Here is a 20,030-nt window from a genome sequence, read left to right as displayed (position 1 = left end):
TACTGGAGTGGGTTGCCATGCCCTCCTCCAGGGGATCTTCCCCACCCAGCGATCAAACACACATCTCCTCTGTCTCTTGCATTGCAGGCAGATTCTTCACCAGATGAGCCATCAGGGAAGCCCACACAGCATAGTTGACGGGAATAATTACAGACATATAAACAGCATTCGAGGTGATGAGAGGTTTCCATTCCTACTTTTTCCAAAGTGTTTTTTTCCCCTTCAGGTTTATTGAGATTAAATTGACAAACAAAATTGTGTATATTTAGCAAGTACAATGAGATGATTTGGGACATTGTTACCACAGTCGAATTAATTGACACAATTCATCACCTTCCATAGTTACTATAGTTACCACAATGTACATTAGATCCTCAGTCCACAAAGGGTTCTGAACTCTCAATTGATCATCTCAAACATCTGTTCACAGTATGAACTTCCTTGATAGAGATTTCTTTTGCCTGTGTACATCTAGATTATTATTCTTGGAAATCTTTGAATCTAATTGACACTCATTCCATTAACGCAGTGATCACATTGAACTGTATTGTTTTCCTCTTGAATGACTGTATTAAATATAAATTTTGTTGTCTAGCTGCCTGAAGTTTCAAACCCTGTCTTTTTCATCATGAAATCCACAACATGAATCTTGGCATTTAATAGGTGCTCAATAATTAGAAGCTGAATTTATTCAGGTCAACCGTTCTTTCCTTTTCTAGGCTCTTCTGGACACATCCCTAGACTTCAGAGATACAGCAATAAAGTTAATTCTCACTCTTTTCTGCTACTGAACAGAGAGCATGAAAATGACCATGGTAAGATTTGGGCTTTAATATGAGACCAACTGGAGCTCACATCACAGTTTTGCCATTTCTAGCTTGATAACCTTGAGTTATCAACTTCTTGAGTTATTCAACTTCTCTGAGGTTGCTGAGAGAATGTAACAGGCTTATGTACATAGTAAGTTCACTGACATGAAGAAATACTAGCTTTCCCACTTCTATCACCCTCTTTTCCCTTAAGGATACCAAAAACTGTGCTCTGGTTAAAGTCAAAGGATGGGACCGTGGATTCAAATGGGGGCATTTAAAGACCTTGTAATTTTAGAAAAATTCATGGCATGATGGGAATCAACGTTCCTCCATTAAACTTTCCTTTCCATGAGATGTGGAAACTTAATCCTAGTACTGCTTAATTTTCTGTATTTATTTTTTGGCCACTCCACACGGCACGAGGGATCTTAGTTCCCTAACCAGGATTCGAACCCATGCTCCCTGCAGTGGAAGCTCAGGTCTTAAACCACTGGACCACCAGGGAAGTCCCAATCTTAGTACTATATCAAATGAACAACTGAACAAAATACCATAGGAATTTATGTACATTCACTCCCCTCTTTTCTACATAAGCTGGTAAACTTGTTTCAGGAATGTATAATATTTGAATCAATGGATGTTTGTGTTGAAATGATAGTGTTATACCCTCATTCTCATTCATTCATGAATCTTGTGATCCATCTTTGTGGGTCTTTAGATTAATCATCGATATTTTGTTCTTGAGTTAACCTGTCCACACAATTTAATAAACACACCAGGATTATTTCCCAACCTTATCAGATGCTGCTACATTAGCTTTCTTCAAGTTCTTTTCAGTTTTACATGACCATGTAAGTATTATACATAAAATTATAACATGAAAAATATACATTAAAATTATATAAAATGACACTATATGTAAAATTAAATATGTGCAATTGTAGCAGTCTTACTAATAGCATTGAATTATATCACCCAAATTCTGTTTCTAAAGGCTCAAGAGTCACAGTGTGTGGCATGCATAGCATTGTCCCCCTGTCCCTGTTCACCTTAATTGCCCCTTCCCTCACCACGCTCTCTCTAAAGCCTTTATTCCAGTCATGTAGACAGAACCTTCTTTTTGCTTCACCAAGGCTTTCTTTTTTAATTCTGGAACATGCACTTCCTTCTGTTTATTTCCATTGTGCCCCAACTTCCAATTCCACTCACATTCCCAAGGTCAGTTCCCTCTGCTCACCCTTCAGTTTTCTGCTTGAAACAGCAGCTTCCACAGAGGCCATTCCTGACCCCTCCTGGGGTCGCTCACCCTGCCAGGGCATCCTTGGCACCCTGCTCTTCTAATGGGTAGTGCTTTCCCTATGTCAATGTTAATGCTGATTTAACTTTCTTTTTTTTATTTAATTTTTATTCTATACTGGAGAATAGTTGATTTACAATGTTGTGTTAGTTTCAGCAAATGTTGTGTTTGTATAGCAAAGTAATTCACTTATACAAATGCATGTGATTTAACTTCCTGACTCTTTCTTTATATTATAAGACCTCAGAGGAAAGGACCTGTGAGTTGTTTGATTTCTTGTTATATACCTGTTGTCTGTGCATGATCCCTGTGTGCATGCATGTTACATCACTTCATTCGTGTCTGACTCGGCGACCCCATGGACTGTAGCCCCCCAGGCTCCTCTGTCCATGGGATTTCCCAGGCAAGAATACTGGAGTGGGTAGCCATTCCCATCTCCAGGGAACCTTCCCAACCCAGGGAACTATTCCAGGTCTCCTGCATTGCAGGCAGATTCTTTACCAATAAGTGACTTAGCATAGCATAGCATAGCATATCTGTAAAACAAGAGATGGGGTTAGTGGACTTCTAAGAAATCTTCTGCCTCTGGCCCAGGCAATATATATAATATTAAACTATCCAGTGAATGGATTCTACTATTTTCTTCCTGGTAAATTTTGTTTCTTTATGACAACTCCAAGTCATGATGCATGAAACACCAGAAAGAAGAAAGCAGATACCAACCACAAAAATTACATCATTAGTTAGGCTTGATTCTGAAATTAACTATTATTTTGTTTTTGTTTTGGGGGACCTAGCATAGTAGTAGTCTTAAAAGCAGACATTCTCGAAGGAGAAAAAGATGTTCTCAGTTCCTTAATATCTCTTAATATCAAGGTGGAAGATTAAACCATGTGGAGTGAAGTTCAGAATATGATCTAAGGGATATAGTTATCACAAAGGGAAGAGCAAAAGCCCATTCATCCTAGAGCACGTGGGGAGAAAGAAGAAAGTCAACAGGAAGCATGTAGTGAAATACACATGCTGTGGGTCTCTGTTGCTGTCGTTGTTTATTCGCTAAGCCATGTCTGACTCTTTTGTGACCCCATGAACTGTAATCCACCAGGCTCCTCTATCCATGGGATTCTCCAGGCAAGAATACTGGAGTGGGTTGCCATTTTCTACTCCAGGGTATCTTCCCAACCCAGGGATCGAACCCGAATCTCTCATGTCTCTTATGTCTTCCCAACCCAGGGATAGAACCTGAGTCTCTTATGTATCTGCATTGGCAGGCAGCTTCCTTACCACCAAGTCACCAAGGAAGCCATGCTGTGGGTCTCCGCTTCGTTTAAATCCCTAACAAGAATTTCCATACTGATAAGGGATATATTAGTCATCTTTAGCAGGAAGATGTACGTTCAAAGCTTTGAGCAAAGAAAATTTGATGAAAGGGCTATTTACAGAGAGGTATGGACAGAATTAAAGGAGCCAGTAAGAGATGAAGAAGCACTAAGGATTATCAACAGAGGGGAAGCATCAGAAAGAGGAGCTGGGTTTTGGGATCCACAAGAGGAAGAGTTTTAACTGTATGCAAGAGAGTCATTCAACAGGAGCTGTGACTATTGATACGAGAGAGCCAGTGTCAGACTCTGGCCCTACAGGGGGAGTGTGGAGGGAACACCTCTACTTCTCTCCCTCCCCACCTCCTGAACGCCAGCTGATGATGCTCAGCGATTTGGCAAATTCAAACCCAGAAACTAGAGGACAAGTGAGACTCTAATCTGGTCTAAAAGGGACAGTGGGATTTTTTTTTTCTTGGATTTTCCCCCAGGAAAAAAATAACAGGGGCAAATGGAGAATAGCTAACACAAAATAATTTCCAGACACATGGGGTTGTGCTTTGTGTGCCCAGACGTAACCTGCGAAACGTCACAGTTAGTTTGGCACCATGTCAAAGGGGCATGCAAATCCTTGTCAGAGTGGACGTCTATGGAATTTGGCCCCTAACATGGATGGAGCTGGGTCTTAAACCTATTTGTCTTGCTCCCAAGCCCATGCTATTATCTAGTACCAACTATTTTTGGCTCTTGTTGTCAGATCCTCAGCAGAGAATCTGCTGAAACAGCACTTCTTTTTTCCAGTCTGATCTCCAAATGATGGAGTACCATTTCATTCTTGTAGGAAAATCTGAAGGTGTATTTTTTTTTAATGGCATTTCCTTCAGTACATCCGTTCAGTAGCAAAACACAATAAGAATGCATTTTCATCATTTTGATGAAATGGATCCAAGACTAAAAGAATACCACCTAATAGCATTTGCTAAGTGCTAATAAGTTTGAAATCTTCCTTTTCCTAAACTATGCCAACTGGGTTCAAATTTTTACCTTGCCTCTTACTTATAATATGACTTTGGCAAACTGTTTGAATTCTTTGTATGTCATTTTCTGTACCTGTGAGATTGAGGTGAAATAAGATAGATGTTAGGAATCAATATTTTCATGTACCTAAAGTCCTTTGAAGAGTGATTGGTATATATTACAGATTAAAGGGACTTCCCTGGTGGTCTAGTGGTTAAGAATCTGCCTGCTAATGCAGGGGACACAAGTTCAATCCCTGCTCTGGGCAGATCCCACATACTGCAGAGCAACTAAGCCTGTGTACCACAACTACTGAAGCCCTTGCCCCTAAAGCCTGTGCTCTGCAACAAGAGAAGCCACGGCGATGAGAAACCCATGCGCCTCACTAGAGAGCGGCCCTCACTCTCCACTACCAGGAGAAAAGCCTGTGAGGCAACAAAGACCCAGCACGAGCAAAAATAAATAAAATTTTAAGAAAAAACAACTGTGACTCTCAGCTAAATCCATATTTAGAGAAAAAATGATTAAAACTCAGTAAATGGTATTATTACATCTCTTAACAATAACACCTTGTGCTTTTTATTCAGCAAACTTTTAGTGGACACCCACTCTACAGGGAAGACCTATAAAAAATGGTTTTTGTACTTAACATCAGAACTTGGTAGGAAAAACAGACTAGTTAATATAAGGAATTGCATGACAATTCAGAGAGAGTCATAGAGGTCTGAGTTACACTGCTGCTGCTGCTACTGCTGCTAAGTCGCTTCAGTCGTGTCCGACTCTGTGCGACCCCATAGACAGCAGCCCACCAGGCTCTCCCATCCCTGGGATTCTCCAGGCAAGAACACCGGAGTGGGTTGCCATTTCCTTCTCCAATGCATGAAAGTGAAAAGTGAAAGTGAAGTCGCTCAGTCGTGTCCGACCCTCAGCGACCCCATGGACTGCAGCCTACCAGTCCATGGGGTCGCTGAGGGTCGGACACGACTAACTACCATTATTGACTGGTGTTGTCACAAATTCAAACTGGCCAGACAATGGTTAAGATGTGAAATAGGCAAGAAGGGAAACCAAACTTTGTGATCAATATGACAGTCATTCCTTATTTGTGATACGTTTGAACTTTTGTTTTTTTAAGGTTTTAACATTTTAAAAAGTCTTTTCAAGAAATAACCCTGGTTTTATGGAATTTTCACTGGGGCAGCCGCTCAGAGACACAAGCTCAGTTGCTAGCACTACAACTTGCTGGCTCTGTGCTGCTGGACCATCCTCTCTGAGCATCCTCATTTGTAAAATGAACCTAGCATCTACCCTTTTGTGCTGCCCCCATAAAACACCATTAGGATCAAATAAGCTAAATGGATGTGCTAGTAAGAGTGTTAAAAACATGAGACTTGGTGCAAATGTAAAGAGGAAGGTTGTTATCCCATGATATACCCTGAGGTGACACTGTAGTTGTTAAAAACACAGGGCTTGGATTTCAGATATTGTTGCCGTTTAGTCACTAAACAGTCTTTAATGTCGCTAAAAAGTCTTTAATGTCACTAAAAAGACTTTAGTCTTTTATGCCCCCATGGACTGTAGCCTGCCAAACCCATCTGTCCATGGGATTTCCCAGGCAAGAATACTGGAGTAGGTGGTAATTTCCTTCTCCAGGGGATTTTCTTGGCCCAGCTATCAAACCCACATTTCCCACCTCTCCTGTATTAGCAGGCAGATTCTTTACCACTGAGCCACCAGGGAAGCCTTGGATTTCAGATATACTTGTGTTTGAATCCTGGCTTTGCCACTTACTAGCTGTGCAAACTTGGTTGAGTAATTAATCTTTCTGACCCTCATTTTATGTAGTGGATCATTTTGAGAATTTGTTGAGATTGTGTGTAGAAAATGTTTAGCACATTATTAATATCAAAGCTCAATAAGCTCTTTAAAAAACTATTCTTTATACTGCAGCTTGGGTAGGAATGCATCATAGTAATCAAATGAAGAAGCAATCTTGCACCTAAAATTTATAACTAAGAGTCATAACGGAAGAGAGAAACTATATTTGTATTTGTCTCCCAGGGTCAGCAAGATGACTTGAGGAAGTTTTGAAATGTTAGAATTCAGACAAGCAATATGGAAAGTCAAAACAATATACCAAATTGTGCCTGTGGCATATGCAGAAGGTAGATAAAGCTTATCACTTCTAATTTAAAAGGGGAGATTTATTAAACTAGATAAGGATCTAGAATTTGTGATAAATTTTGTTTCTGTTTCTTATCCAACCACTTTTATGTTTTTAATAATTTACACCTCTGAAGTTACGTGGACCATGTAACACTTTTATCACCCAGACTTTCAAATGACACGAAGACTTGCAGACACCCAGAAACAATAGCAGGAAGCCAGAGAATTTACCTAAAAATTGAAGGTGAGTCAAATAGGAAAAGTCTTCGTAACCAAGAGCAACCAGACAGCGTCTAATGTGACTTTCCCACATGAAAGACTGTTATAACAAAAAACCCCACCAGTATCCTAAGCCGTAGAGTTTTGCCAAAAACACACATGAAAAAAACATTTCCTGTCTGTGCTGAACTACCAAGTTGCTGTGACATTATGTGTCTGGGTGTGACTTTCATTTTTTTTCTCTTTTTTTAAAAAATATAAATTTATTTATTTTAATTGGAGGTTAATTACTTTACAATATTGTATTGGTCTTGCCATACATCAACATGAACACGTGTATACCTGTGGCAGATTCATGTTGATGTATGGGTGTGACTTTCAATATAGATAAACAGTCTTGCTCTTTTTTTTTTCAGAGATAACATTACCAACAGTATATTCCAGACTCAAATTCTGTTTGTTTTCTTATCTGATATTTATTGAAACTTCATATTATTTTCATAATTGGTCTCTATTTTCACATATGCATATGGAAATGCAAATAGAAATTTGAGGGGCATAGAAATCCTAGAGCATTAGGGCTAGAAGAAGACTTAATAGTAACTTGCATGTGTGCTAAGTCACTTCAGTCGTGTCCAACTCTTTGTGACCCTATGGACTGTAGCCCACCAGGTTCCTCTATCCAAATGAAGAGGATTCCAAGGGAAGAGATTCTCTAGGCAAGAATGCTGGAGTGAGTTTCCATGCCCTTCTCCTGGTGATCTTCCCGACCCAGGGTCAAACCTGCATCTCTTACATCTGCTGCCTAGGCAGGCAGGTTCTTTACCACTAGAGCCACCTGGGAAGCCCCATAGTGACTTAGTCAGATGCAAATACTGAACCCAAGAGAGGATGATGATTCTTTGAAAATCTCACACTTAGAAGTGAGACCACCATATCTTCTTTCTATTTCCTTTTACCTTTCCACTATATAATGCTGCCTTTCAAAATAAGTCAACAAAAACAAGTCTTAAGAAAAAAGTTAGAACAAATACCTGTACAGGGGAATTTTTACTATTGTGGATACTGGAAACACTCAAACTAGGGAGATCACATATCCTAGTTTGTCCAGAGTAGTTCAGTCTGCATCTGTTGTCCTGTTGTAATCATCAATAGTCCCCCATTTGCTCTCATAATTGTGTGATTTAGAAGATAATTTCTATGGTCACCTTAATGAAGGCACAAGTTCCTTGTTGAATGTGAAGAGTCACATTTTACTTGCAAAGAACCTGAAGGTACATTCTAACTTGGCCTTCCGTAAGGAAGTATACACAAGCTATTATAAGCGTTTGGGATTGAAAAGAGGCTGGGGGATGGGAAATACTGTGTGCTTGAAAATGAGCAAGGTCACACACAATGGCCATAGTAAAGCTGTGCTCAGTCACTCAGTTGTGTCTGACTCTTTTCGACCCCATGGACTGTAGTCCACCAGGCTCCTCTGTCCATGGAATTTCCCATACAAGAATACTGTAGTGGGTTGCCATTTCCTACTCCAGAGGATCTTTCCAACCTAGGGACGGAACCTGCATCTCCTGCGTCTTTTGCATTGGCAGGTGGATTCTTTACCACTGAGCCACCTGGAAAGCCCAGAGTAGAACTAACCACTACCAGAAAGACCCAAGCATGTACATGTAGCTTTGCAAGATGTCTTCAATGAGAATTTTGGTTCTGTTTTTATTTTTATTTTTTTTAACAAACAAACACACATGAAAGAGTAGTAAAGCTATGCTGTGACTGAAAAAACACAGCTGGGACCCAAACACATTGAGACCCAAACTCATGTTTCAGCAAAATGTAACCTGAGGCTTATTACTCTAAATCTCTGGATCTTATCATTTCCATTGTTTATAAAGTAAAATGACTCGATGAGACTCTTTGTTTTCTTTCTAGCTCCAATTTTAGACTCCCATGGATTTGTTAATTAGCTTTCATGATTTTATCATTTCTCAGGAAAAATTATTACTCATACAGCCACCCCCGCCTCCACCATCACCATCACCAATTTGCCTCAAGCTCTTGATGAAATTTCCTCAGAAATTTCAGAAAATGAGAACCACAAAGAATTTCTCCATCTGGAATTTGCCTTGGGCATTAATACAACTTACCACAACCTAACAACTTAAGGTCATGTTGGTAGGCCAATGTTTCAGATTTCACCTTCCAATACAGAGAGTGAAAGTTTGATCCCTGGTGGGGGAGCTAAGATTCCACGTGCCTCATAGACAAAAAAATAGTATGTAAACAACAGAATTTGTTACTGTAACAAATTCAATAAAGACTTTTAAAATGATATGCATTAAAGAAAAAAAAATAATCTTAAAAACAGCAACAACATAAAACAACGTGAGTTCAGAACAATAGGGGTCCATCTCTCCATCCCAGTGTCCTGGGATGTCATTGCATGTTTCATGTTTTTATCTTTTTAGCTCAGTGGCAAACGAAGGCTCTACCTGTATACAAGGAGTGGATAAAATGTGGCATGACCAATCGGCTCAGCTCTGCTTTTTCTCCCCAGTTGGCTTAGAATTTGGCCCAGCAACTCATGATGACAATAGGGAAAACTGAAACAATAGGATTAGATATGCTATAACCTCATTTGATGGCATGAATAGACCCAGCTTCATTTTTTCTGAACTCCATTGCTGAGTTTTAATGAGAAGTCCAAAGGTCAATTACTTTTTGACCGCCTGTTTGAAGAGAAAACTGATAGCTGGGAAAGTTGATTGTATCATTCACTCTGCACACACAGCAAATTGGTTTTCTATTTATGGAGAATGTTTTTAATTAGTGTTTGTATCATGCATTAAAACTGGGCAACTATAAATAGTTAACAGCTGTGATATTTTATACCTTAAAATTCAAAACTCCCCCCCACCCCCCACCTCAGTTTGATGAATTCTAACCCATAGCTCTCTGTTTACATGTTTGCTATTTTGGTTCTGTGTAATTCTAGAAATAACTAGTTTCAGACAGTTATGGTTTAGTGAACGCAGGGAATTGCTTTTGCTAAAATTATTGTTGCTTGTTTCTAAAACTCCTACAGAATAAATCTACGGTCTTTGGAAAAGCAAAAGTTATTTCCAATGACACATACTATTTGCTGAAAATTTACGGTAGATTGACTCATGCATCTTTGCATTGTACTTAGATTAAAATACTATAGCTTTGGTTGAGCGGCAGATGTGTCAGTGGCCTCTCTGTGGCTTAACAGTTTGTTTTGATAGGACGTAGAAAGTTTACCTAATTATAGGAGGCTCATTATTGGTTCTGAAGGAGGAAAAAAGTCATCTCAACATTGATTTCTTCTGGAAGTGAATCATGCAGTTGTATAACTTTTAGCACCACTGTCTGTCTCCATCTGTGATCTTCTTTTTTTTCTTTTAGTTAATGTGAAGTTTGTCATTTCAAATAATGTCTGATGTCTGGCCCCAAGCTATTTGTAGATTTATCCTACCCAACATGTGTCACTGATCCTTGTTTAGATTCTGCAGCCTTCATTCTGGCAAACTCTTTTCATTTTAGCCTTGCTTTTGCTTTGTTGATGGCTCTGTGCAGATTATAATGGACTCTTTCAGAAACAGTATGATTAAGGGTGATTATCATAAGTCCGTTGATGTACAGTAAATTGGAATTCTTGACATGAATTTATCATTCAGATTAAATATTAGCCTCGTCTTATTTCAACAGTTGCTTTGCCCATATTTTATATTGGCCAACCCATCCTTTTAATGGTACCACTTAAAGAAACAATAGATAGTTCAAACTATTCACTCAACACATCCAGTCTCTATATTGAAGCTAGAGATGTTGGAATTCTTCTAAACATGAAAGATGCCTTAATTTTCAAACAATTGTAATTTTACAATTAGACTTTCCTGAGTTTTACGTGGTATTGTATCTGTTTTATTGTGGTTTTGTTGTTGTTGTTCAGTCACTAACTTAGATCGGACTCTTTGCAACCTCATGGATTGTAGCACTCCAGGCTCCTTTGTTCTCCTAGTGAAATGAAAGTTACTCCAAGTGAAGAGTACAACTCATTGCAACCTCACTCAGTCATGTCCGACTCTTTGCAGCCCATAGACCGCCAGGCTCCTCTGTCCATGGGATTCTCCAGGAAAGAATACTGGAGTGGGTTGCCATTCCCTTCTTCAGGAGATCTTCCTGACTCAGGGATCAAACCTGGGTCTCCTGCATTGCAGGCAGATTCTTTACCACCTGAGCCACTAGGGCATAGGGCTTCCCCAAGTGTGCTCAAATTCATGCCCTTGAGTTGGTGATGCTATCTAGCCATCTCATTCTCTGCCACGCTCTTCTCCTTTATCTGGGGCTTCCCTGGTGGCTCAGATGGTAAAGAATCTGCCTGCAATGCAGGACACCCACGTTCTATCCCTGGATTGGGAAGATCCCCTGGAGAAGGTTATGAATGTTGTTGCTTATTTAGAAATAAATTTTATTTCATTTAGACCTGATATTGAGCTATAGACTGTCTTCCTATGGCCTTATGAGTTAGTCAATGGCTTTACCACATATTGAACCATAGAATTTTCTTCCCCACATTTAGCTTTCATGTGAAGTAACCAGCATGAACTTGCATGTCAAGAATTCAGCAAAGAATGTGATGAGGTCTTGGGAAGAGCATTCCCTTAGGAAACCTTAGCTTAGTTGACTTAGTTCTAAGTAATCTGGCTCTTCTACTTTGGACTCTACTCAAAAATGTGTGTGAGGAGGAATATATACCAACACGTTATTAATGGGTACCTTCTCAAAAGAAACAGTACATCATTATCACAGAGAAGCAACCACTTTCAAATAAAAGAGTACATGGAGCAGTGTACAAGGTAAACATCTTGGGTCCATCTGAGCTTTGGTGAAACTGGTTTACCACTTTGGCTCTAATTCCACATGGGTAATGGATCAGGCAGCTAGAGAAGCATGGACTCTTTTCAACTGTGGAAGTTCAGGGCGTGACTCCAAGCCAGAAGTGTGGCCATGGCCAGCTGTCTCAAGCCTCTGTGTGTACTCAGTAACCAAGAGTATGTTACAACATATACTGTGTCACATCCAGCCATTAGCCTTCCAGATCAAGTTAAGAGAGTCTTTCTTGCACTGATACACCAGCAAGGAAGCTTCATTTAAATTATAGGGATCAGGAAGCACAAAGGTAGAGAGACTAATGCTCAAAGTGAAATTTGGACTTTCACTTTCCAGCTCTTAATAGTGGCGTTTCTACTCTTGTCTTTTTAGAGGGCTAATATACACGTACTATTCAGATGCAGGTTTTTCAACATCCCGCCCCCCGCCATCAGCTGGAATGGAGATGTTTCTTCTCTGAAAAATGTGCAAATAAGGATATATATTTACTCTTTTAAACATAAACCCCCCGAGAGGTATTGTTTTATTTCTGAACTAAAGCCCTCCAGTTTTCTACATTTTTCTATAGGAATGTGATTACATAGTATAAAGAAAAACTAAAAACTAATAGGAGAAAACAGATGGCCTTGAAAGTCCAATGTCAAAGGTGTCATGCCAATTACAGTAAAAATCCAATTAATAAAACACAGCTCTCAGCAATAATGCAAATAAGTGGAAAGTCTGAATTATCCTCTTATTTAAAAAGCATGTCGGGAAAACAAGCTTATCTCATAGATGTTAGCAAAATATGATTTTCAAGATAAATTCTAGAGTTGGAACAAATTTAATCTATCTCCATACATAAACCTGTCTACTGTAGAATGAGTCATCATTCCACACGGTAACTCCTAATGCTCTATACTCAATCATCAAAGAAAGAGATAATTTTTAAAAGCATCCTTATTTACTAAGCCACAAGAACAGCATAATCGAATTTTTTAAGTTTGGCTTGTTTTTTTAAATTAGTTTTTTAACAAAGAAATATTCTCAAGTTCAAAGGCTGAGTCTTACTGTACTGTCTCCAGTGCTTAGGCAAGTACATGGCAGAGTCAGTACTCATAAATTCTTGACGAATCAAAGGAATTTTCTTTTAATACCAATTATAGGAGCTGTATAAATGACCCTGAAGAAGAAACAAAAAGCCATCTCAGCACTGGCTGCGTCTGGAAAAGAACCATGCTATAACTTCTAGCACTCCTGTCTGTCTCCATCAATGATCCGAAAATTCAATTATCTAAAAATTCAGTTTCCCCCATTTTTCAGAAATACACTGTCAGTGTGGTTGAATTAGCTTTTGCTTGGAGAGACAAACTGGCTTTCAAGGCTGAAGTTGCAACTCTGAAACTGATTGCCTCTACTCATAGTTCAAATGATGATTACTAGCCGTGAAACCTTGGGCAAGCCACTTAACTTCTAAATACCTGTTTCCTGGTAAGAATAGTGCATATCTACTTGGCTTTTGGGGAGCATCTAGTTCATACATGTAAAGCACTTGTAAAAGTGAATGTTCCCCAGCACTTCGTAAGTCTTAGCTATTTTATTTTGCTGGATTACTAAAAGGAAAGCATTCTATTTCAGATTGCTTGTCACATAATTTCTAAGAATTTCTACGGTAATCAGAACATAACTGATCTTCTTTTTAATATTTTACTGGATGTCAAGGAAAAATAAGAAAGTTTACTTGGCCTGTGAAGTACTGATTTAATTATAAACTCACCATTATCTCTTGAAATCATTTTATGACAGCCTTAAAGTGATATGATTTCTTCAGAAGTTAGTAAAGAGATTTTCTATCCAAGAGAAGCTTATAAATCATCAGATAGAGGATGCAAGAAACAATATAGACACACTGGTGTCTCAGATGATAAAGAATCCACCTGCAATGTGGGAGACCTGGGTTCAGGGTTCAATCCCTGGTTGGGAAGATCCCCTGGAGGAGGGCATGGCAACCCACTCTAGTATTCTTGCCTGGAGAATCCTCATGGACAGAGGAGCCTGGCAGTCTATAGTCCATGGAGTTGCAAAGAGTTGGACATGACTGAGCAACTTAGCATACACATAGTCTGATTAAATGTCTGGATGTCTGTTTTATTCCTCAGGAAAAACATTTTATAATTTTTGATGTGATAATTTATTTTACTCTAATACAACAGCTTATACTTTTTAAGACAATGAAAAAAAATATTGTATAATTCTAAGACTCATGTGAAAAAAATTTTTTTTGGAGATAAAAAGACAATAAATCAGTTCATATCCAGGTCACTAGATACCAAGCAATCCTTTGCCACTATGGAAGCATATCTGAGTGATTCTATCCTGGATTTACTGACTTGTTTATAAAATGGGAAAAACAGGACCAAGTCAGGAGCTTGCTGCCTATGTTGGTCAGGTGGCTGTGATCTTTCCATCACTCTTACAGTGAAAAGGAGTACGTCAAGGCCATATATTGTCACCCTGTTTATTTAACTTATATGCAGAGTACATCATGAGAAACGCTGGACTGAAAGAAACACAAGCTGGAATCAAGATTGCCGGGAGAAATCTCAATAACCTCAGACATGCAGATGACACCACCCTTATGGCAGAAAGTGAAGAGGAACTAAAAAGCCTCTTGATGAAAGTGAAAGTGAAGAGTGAAAAAGTTGGCTTAAAGCTCAACATTCAGAAAACGAATGGCATCCGATCCCATCACTTCATGGGAAATAGATGGGGAAACAGTGGAAACAGTGTCAGACTTTATTTTGGGGGGCTCCAAAATCACTGCAGATGGTGACTGCAGTGATGAAATTAAAAGACGCTTACCCCTTGGAAGGAAGGTTATGACCAACCTAGATAGCATATTCAAAAGCAGAGGCATTACTTTGCCAACAAAGGTTCGTCTACTCAAGGCTATGGTTTTCCCTGTGGTCATGTATGGATGTGAGAGTTGGACTGTGAAGAAAGCTGAGAGCCAAAGAATTGATGCTTTTGAACTGTGGTGTTGGAGAAGGCTCTTGAGAGTCCCTTGGACTGCAAGGAGATCCAACCAGTCCATTCTGAAGGAGATCAGCCCTGGGATTTCTTTGGAAGGAATGATGCTAAAGCTGAAACTCCAGTACTTTGGCCACCTCCTGCCAAGAGTTGACTCATTGGAAAAGACTCTGATGCTGGGAGGGATTGGAGACAAGAGGAGAAGGGGACGCCAGGGGATGAGATGGCTGGATGGCATCACTGACTCGATGGACGTGAGTCTGAGTGAACTCCGGGAGTTGGTGATGGACAGGGAGGCCTGGCATGCAGTGATTCATGGGGTCGCAAAGAGTCGGACACGACTGAGTGACTGATCCGATCTGATCTGATATCTAAAATATTCTGAGTCCCACTACCAACAAGAAAAGTTAAAGTATCAATAAACAGTTAGGCTAAAGATGAAACAGAGCAAGAGTGAGAGCTATTTGCTTTTTCAAAATGAATAAATCCTACTTCCATCCTTTTTCCAAAGTTTAAGTGTTTGAGTGAAATACCCATGTCCTTTACAGCTGTAGACTGAAACCCATTTTTCAAGTTAGAGGGATAAGGGCTGCAAATTTTTAAAAATTTTTTTCATTTACTTATGAATCATAAGAGTCTGTAATGAAATCTAAAGCTTAATTAATTATTAAAAATGAAGTAGAAATAAGAGCACAGTTCAGTTCAGTTCAATCGCTCAGTTGTGTCTGACTCTTCGACTCCATGGACTGCAGCACGCCAGGCCTCCCTGTCCATCACCAACTCCCAGAGTTTACCCGAACTCATGTCCGTTGAGTTGGTGATGCCATCCAACAATCTCATCCTCTGTCATCCCCTTCTCCTCCTGCTCTTAATCTTTCCCAGCATCAGGGTCTTTCCAATGAGTCAGTTCTTCGCATCAGGTGGCCAAAGTATTGGAGTTTCAGCTTCAACATCAGTCCTGATGTTGAACACCCAGGACTGATCTCCTTTAGGATGGACTGGTTGGATCTCCTTGCAGTCCAAGGGACACTCAAAAGTCTTCTCCAACACCACAGTTCAAAAGCATCAGTTCTTCAGCACTCAGCTTTCTTTATACTCCAACTCTCACATCCATAGCACAAATTATAAGTAATGTAACTCATTCATTGCTCTTTCCAGATTACTGTTTTAGGTGGTACTTGGATTACTGAAACATTTTTCCTTTTTAGTGATGTAGTGAGATAAGTACCTAGATAGCAAATCAGATCTGAATTCAAATCCTTGTTATGTCCCACCCACCCATCTGGCTGAAGGCAAGCCTCTTGGCCTTCTTGAGCCTCTGTTACTCCACTTATAAAATCAGATTTTTAAGAGGAAGATAGAGATCATGAGCCTAATGAAACTGCTGTCCATGTTTTACAACATCAATTAAAGTATCCAACTCAGAAAGTCTGGGCCTTGATCACAAGCAAAAGTGCCTGGCACACAGATGGAGTGAAATAAATATTCATTTGAAGATTCATCAATGCTTGAATAAATAGATGAATGTACAGTAGATAATACATTCAATGGACATGAACTTGAGAAAACTCCAAGAGATAGTGGAGGACAGGGAGGCCTGGCATGCTGAAGTCCATGGGGTCACAGAGTTAGACACGACTGAGGGACTGACAACATCATAGTAGATAAAACAGTGACATTTATTCCCCAGTCTGAGCAGAAAAAAAAAAAAAAAAGATAATAATAATAGAAGCAGCAACATCCTCCTCCTTTTAGACCGTGATTACATTATGTAAGTTGTCAGTTTCTCTAACGTATAATGTGTACATTGCTCAATATATGGAAGCAATATGGCCAACTGTAAAGGTACAGATTCTGAATCCAGTGGCAGAGCATGGAAATGCTCTGGCTCAGCTCAAGTACAGCTTTTGGATCCTGTACTTGAATCCCATCTCTGCACCTCAATGTCTAAGTGATATTAAGCAAGTCACTTAAATACTCTGTGCCTCAGTTTTGTCACATGTCAAATGGGAAAGATAAAAGTATTATTTTAGTGTTCTAAGCATCAAAACAGATAACAAAAGTATTCAGTACTCCCCAAAATAAAGACCTTTCTGGGGTAACTTTGTCATTCTTTGAAGAGCTGATGGGAAATATACCAGGATGGCAATGTTGCTATAATTATTTCCATCTACAACATTATCGAAACAATTGAAGTTTATCATTCTTAGCCAAAGTTCATTTGACTTGGTTTAAGCCAACATGTTCCTAGCAACATTCCACAGTTTTAGCTTAGAGCTAGCAAAATGCATGCATTTTTTAAATAGGACGTCAGAAGTTAGACAAATTATGGAAATAGTAGCAACAGGTCTGTGCATATACTGATCTCTCATAGAGGTCATATTAATGTCACTTAGGTATAATTCTGGGCATCCGCAGTGGCTCAGTGGTAAAAAATCTGCCTGCAAGGCAGGAGAAACAGGAGATGCAGGTTCAATCTCTGAGTCAGGAAGATACCCTGGCGAAAGAAATGGCAATTTCTTTCTTCTCCTGTATTTTAGCATGGGAAATCCCATGGACAGAGGAGCCTGGCAGGCTACAGTCCATGGGGTTGCAACAAGTCAGGCACGACTGAGCACACATGCAAGCAGGTGTAATTCTGAGAGCTCCTTACAAGTCTTCTCTGCCAGGTGAGTATTTTAAGTTAAAAAAAAATCAAGTCTTTCCATTATTCAAGGCATTATATCATTAAATTTCTAGAGCTCCAAGGCTATCATTACTCACCTTAATTTCTAAGATCTGAACTCGAGTTCTGGTTGAGGTACTTATTGGTTAAACAAGTTTATTATGTCTCCTAAAGTCTCTCTGAGTCTTGTTTACTCACAGAGTTAATAAGATTCTCAGTTTAATATAATATCTGTGGAACAAATTACAAATAGCAAATCAAGCTATGCTCTCTCCCAAGGTCAGTTGATGTTATTTTTGTGTCCATTTCATTTTCAGAGGAGAGAAAAATAAATATGGCATCTGGTGTATTTTCTATCAATTTTAATTTAATTGAAAAAATGTTGCTGGTGGTGGTATGTATCTTTAAAAAGGGTATTTTATGTTAGATTATTGGGAAATTTTAGTGGAAGGCACACAATGAGAAAGCAAAAAATATTTGCAAAATGCAACAAAAAATGGTTTTGGAGAAACGTTGGCAGCCCGAGAAGGAGGGAGAGTGAGGATACATAGAACCAAGAAGAGAAGATCAAAGGCAAATTTCTTTTTAATTAATTTATTTTTATTTATCTGGCTGCATGAGGTCTTAGTTGCAGCTCCTGGGGACTCAGCCCCCTCTATTGGGAGCACAGAGTCTTAACTACTGGACCAACACAGGGCAGTCCCTCAAAGGTAAATTTCTAGAGGAAAATGTAGAGAAGGAAATGCTGGAGAGAAGGTGACAAAGGGGAAATTCCTAGTATGTTATTGGCTAGAGAATTTTGAAGAAGATGAGTCCCTTATAGTCAAGTTTAAGTTGTTTGATGAAATACTCACCCTCTTTTATCCTCAGCACTTGGGTATTCTTGCCTGGAAAATCCCATGGAAAGAGGACCCTAGCAGGCTGCAGTCCATGGGGCTGCAGAAGAGTCAGACATGACGTAGGGACTAAAGAACAACAAAAGCAGTTGTTCTTAGCAGGTGTTTTGCAGTAGCAGTCAGGGTTTGAACCCTGCCTCCACCACTTTTCCCTGAAACCTTGGGTAAGTTACTCAAGGAACTTCTAAAGTTCCCTACTTGCAAAGTGCAGTAATTGCCAACCACTCAGGACTGCAGGTAGTATAACATGAGATTAAACTCCCTCGTATGACGGATTGCACACACTTGAACTTACACAAAGGCGTATAGTCTTCCCTTCAGTCTCAATTTAGTTGACTGACTTGAAATAATTTAAGAATGTAATTAGTGAATGTGATTTTTTTTGTCAAGGAAACTCTTCCATAGCAATAGATTGCCAACAAGTCATATGATAATGCTTGTATTTTAAACTAAATGTACTAAACATATTCATAGAGGCAGCATGCAACAGGCAAGGAGCCACTTAACAGAGATACCATGGACCTGGGGTTGAAGTATTGAAACAAAACCAAAATTGAGTTGAGTTCAATGGTGTGGCCCAGATATCATAACACATTAACCGATGTACATATTCCCATGGTGTCTGGAAGCACACACAGCATTATTTCTGGGAGTCCCTAAATTCTGGCTGCTGTTTTCTCTGATATAGTCTGCCTCTGAAGTTAACTTGTTTAAAAATATTGTAGCAACAAAATGCTCACTTTCAACCAACATCTTTCCTTGGTGTTGTATACATTGTGACACGTCCTTGTGAGATTTTTCGATCCTGCAGAAGAAAAAGTAATAGGAGTACAAGACTTCTGTATCTATGTCTGTTATGAGGTATTTGCTTGACTACTAAGTTTAGATCTTCTCAGAAGTATTTTGTGAAAATATGTGATGAAAATTATATATGATGTAAGTGACCAAATTTCATAATGTGAAATCTCTGCAATATAAACAGACCATTAAAAAAGGAACATATCTTTTATTAGGCACATGTTTCCCAGCAGAGCTGAAGTAAATATTTATCTCTATAATGCAGGAAATATTTTTTCCCAGGAATGGGTGATATTCTGGATTTCATCAGTTCAACAAATGCCTGATGATCTCTCTTGACTTCTCCGTATTGAATGTCAAGCAAATAGAGCAGGTCAACCAGATGCTATTCAGTCTGTATGGAGACCTTGTTGCTGTGGCTTCTCAGAAGCAAAGGGCAAAAGAAGTGGTCAACAGCAATTACCCTGAAGAATGTTCATCCCTGACCTCTATACACAATGATGAGAAAGGCAAAGATGCCCTTTAGTAATTCAGCCTGTATCTGTTTAGTGGCTGTCTCCAGGGAACTCAGGTACAATGAACCTTTGTTTGACCCATCTCCATAAGCAGAGCATGGATCTTGGTCTCCACATTTGAGAAATATGATGTGGCACAAGAGATCATCTTCCCAGAGACAAAATCTGTAATAAAATTGAAAGTTGGGTGCAGGCTTTTTAAATGTCAAGTCACCATTCATGTTTAACACAGTTTCTGTTAGAAATATTCAGTCTAATCATCTATTTTTCCTAGAGAGCATAAAGCAATTTAAAAGAGATCATGTATTTGAGCTAACTACAAAGAAAAAAAATGCCATGTCAAAAAGGAAAAAGAAGTGCACAAAGTATTAATTTCCCTTTCATACTGCCAAAAGAATGAATCTCT

The 20,030-nt window shown here is 39.2% G+C and overlaps 1 protein-coding gene across 1 annotated transcript in view; it reads left to right on the top strand.

Annotated features, from left to right (window-relative positions):
* Positions 1-20,030, top strand: part of COLEC10 (collectin subfamily member 10) — a 134,317-nt gene that overhangs the window by 43,441 nt on the left and 70,846 nt on the right. The window contains exon 2 of the mRNA XM_061439087.1: positions 720-815. The gene's annotated coding sequence lies outside the window, so the exon portion shown is untranslated. The remainder of the gene's footprint in view (positions 1-719; positions 816-20,030) is intronic.

Source organism: Bos javanicus, chromosome 14 (assembly GCF_032452875.1).
Source record: "Bos javanicus breed banteng chromosome 14, ARS-OSU_banteng_1.0, whole genome shotgun sequence".
NCBI lineage: Eukaryota > Metazoa > Chordata > Mammalia > Artiodactyla > Bovidae > Bos > Bos javanicus.
This window is presented reverse-complemented; position numbering and strand designations above follow the sequence as displayed.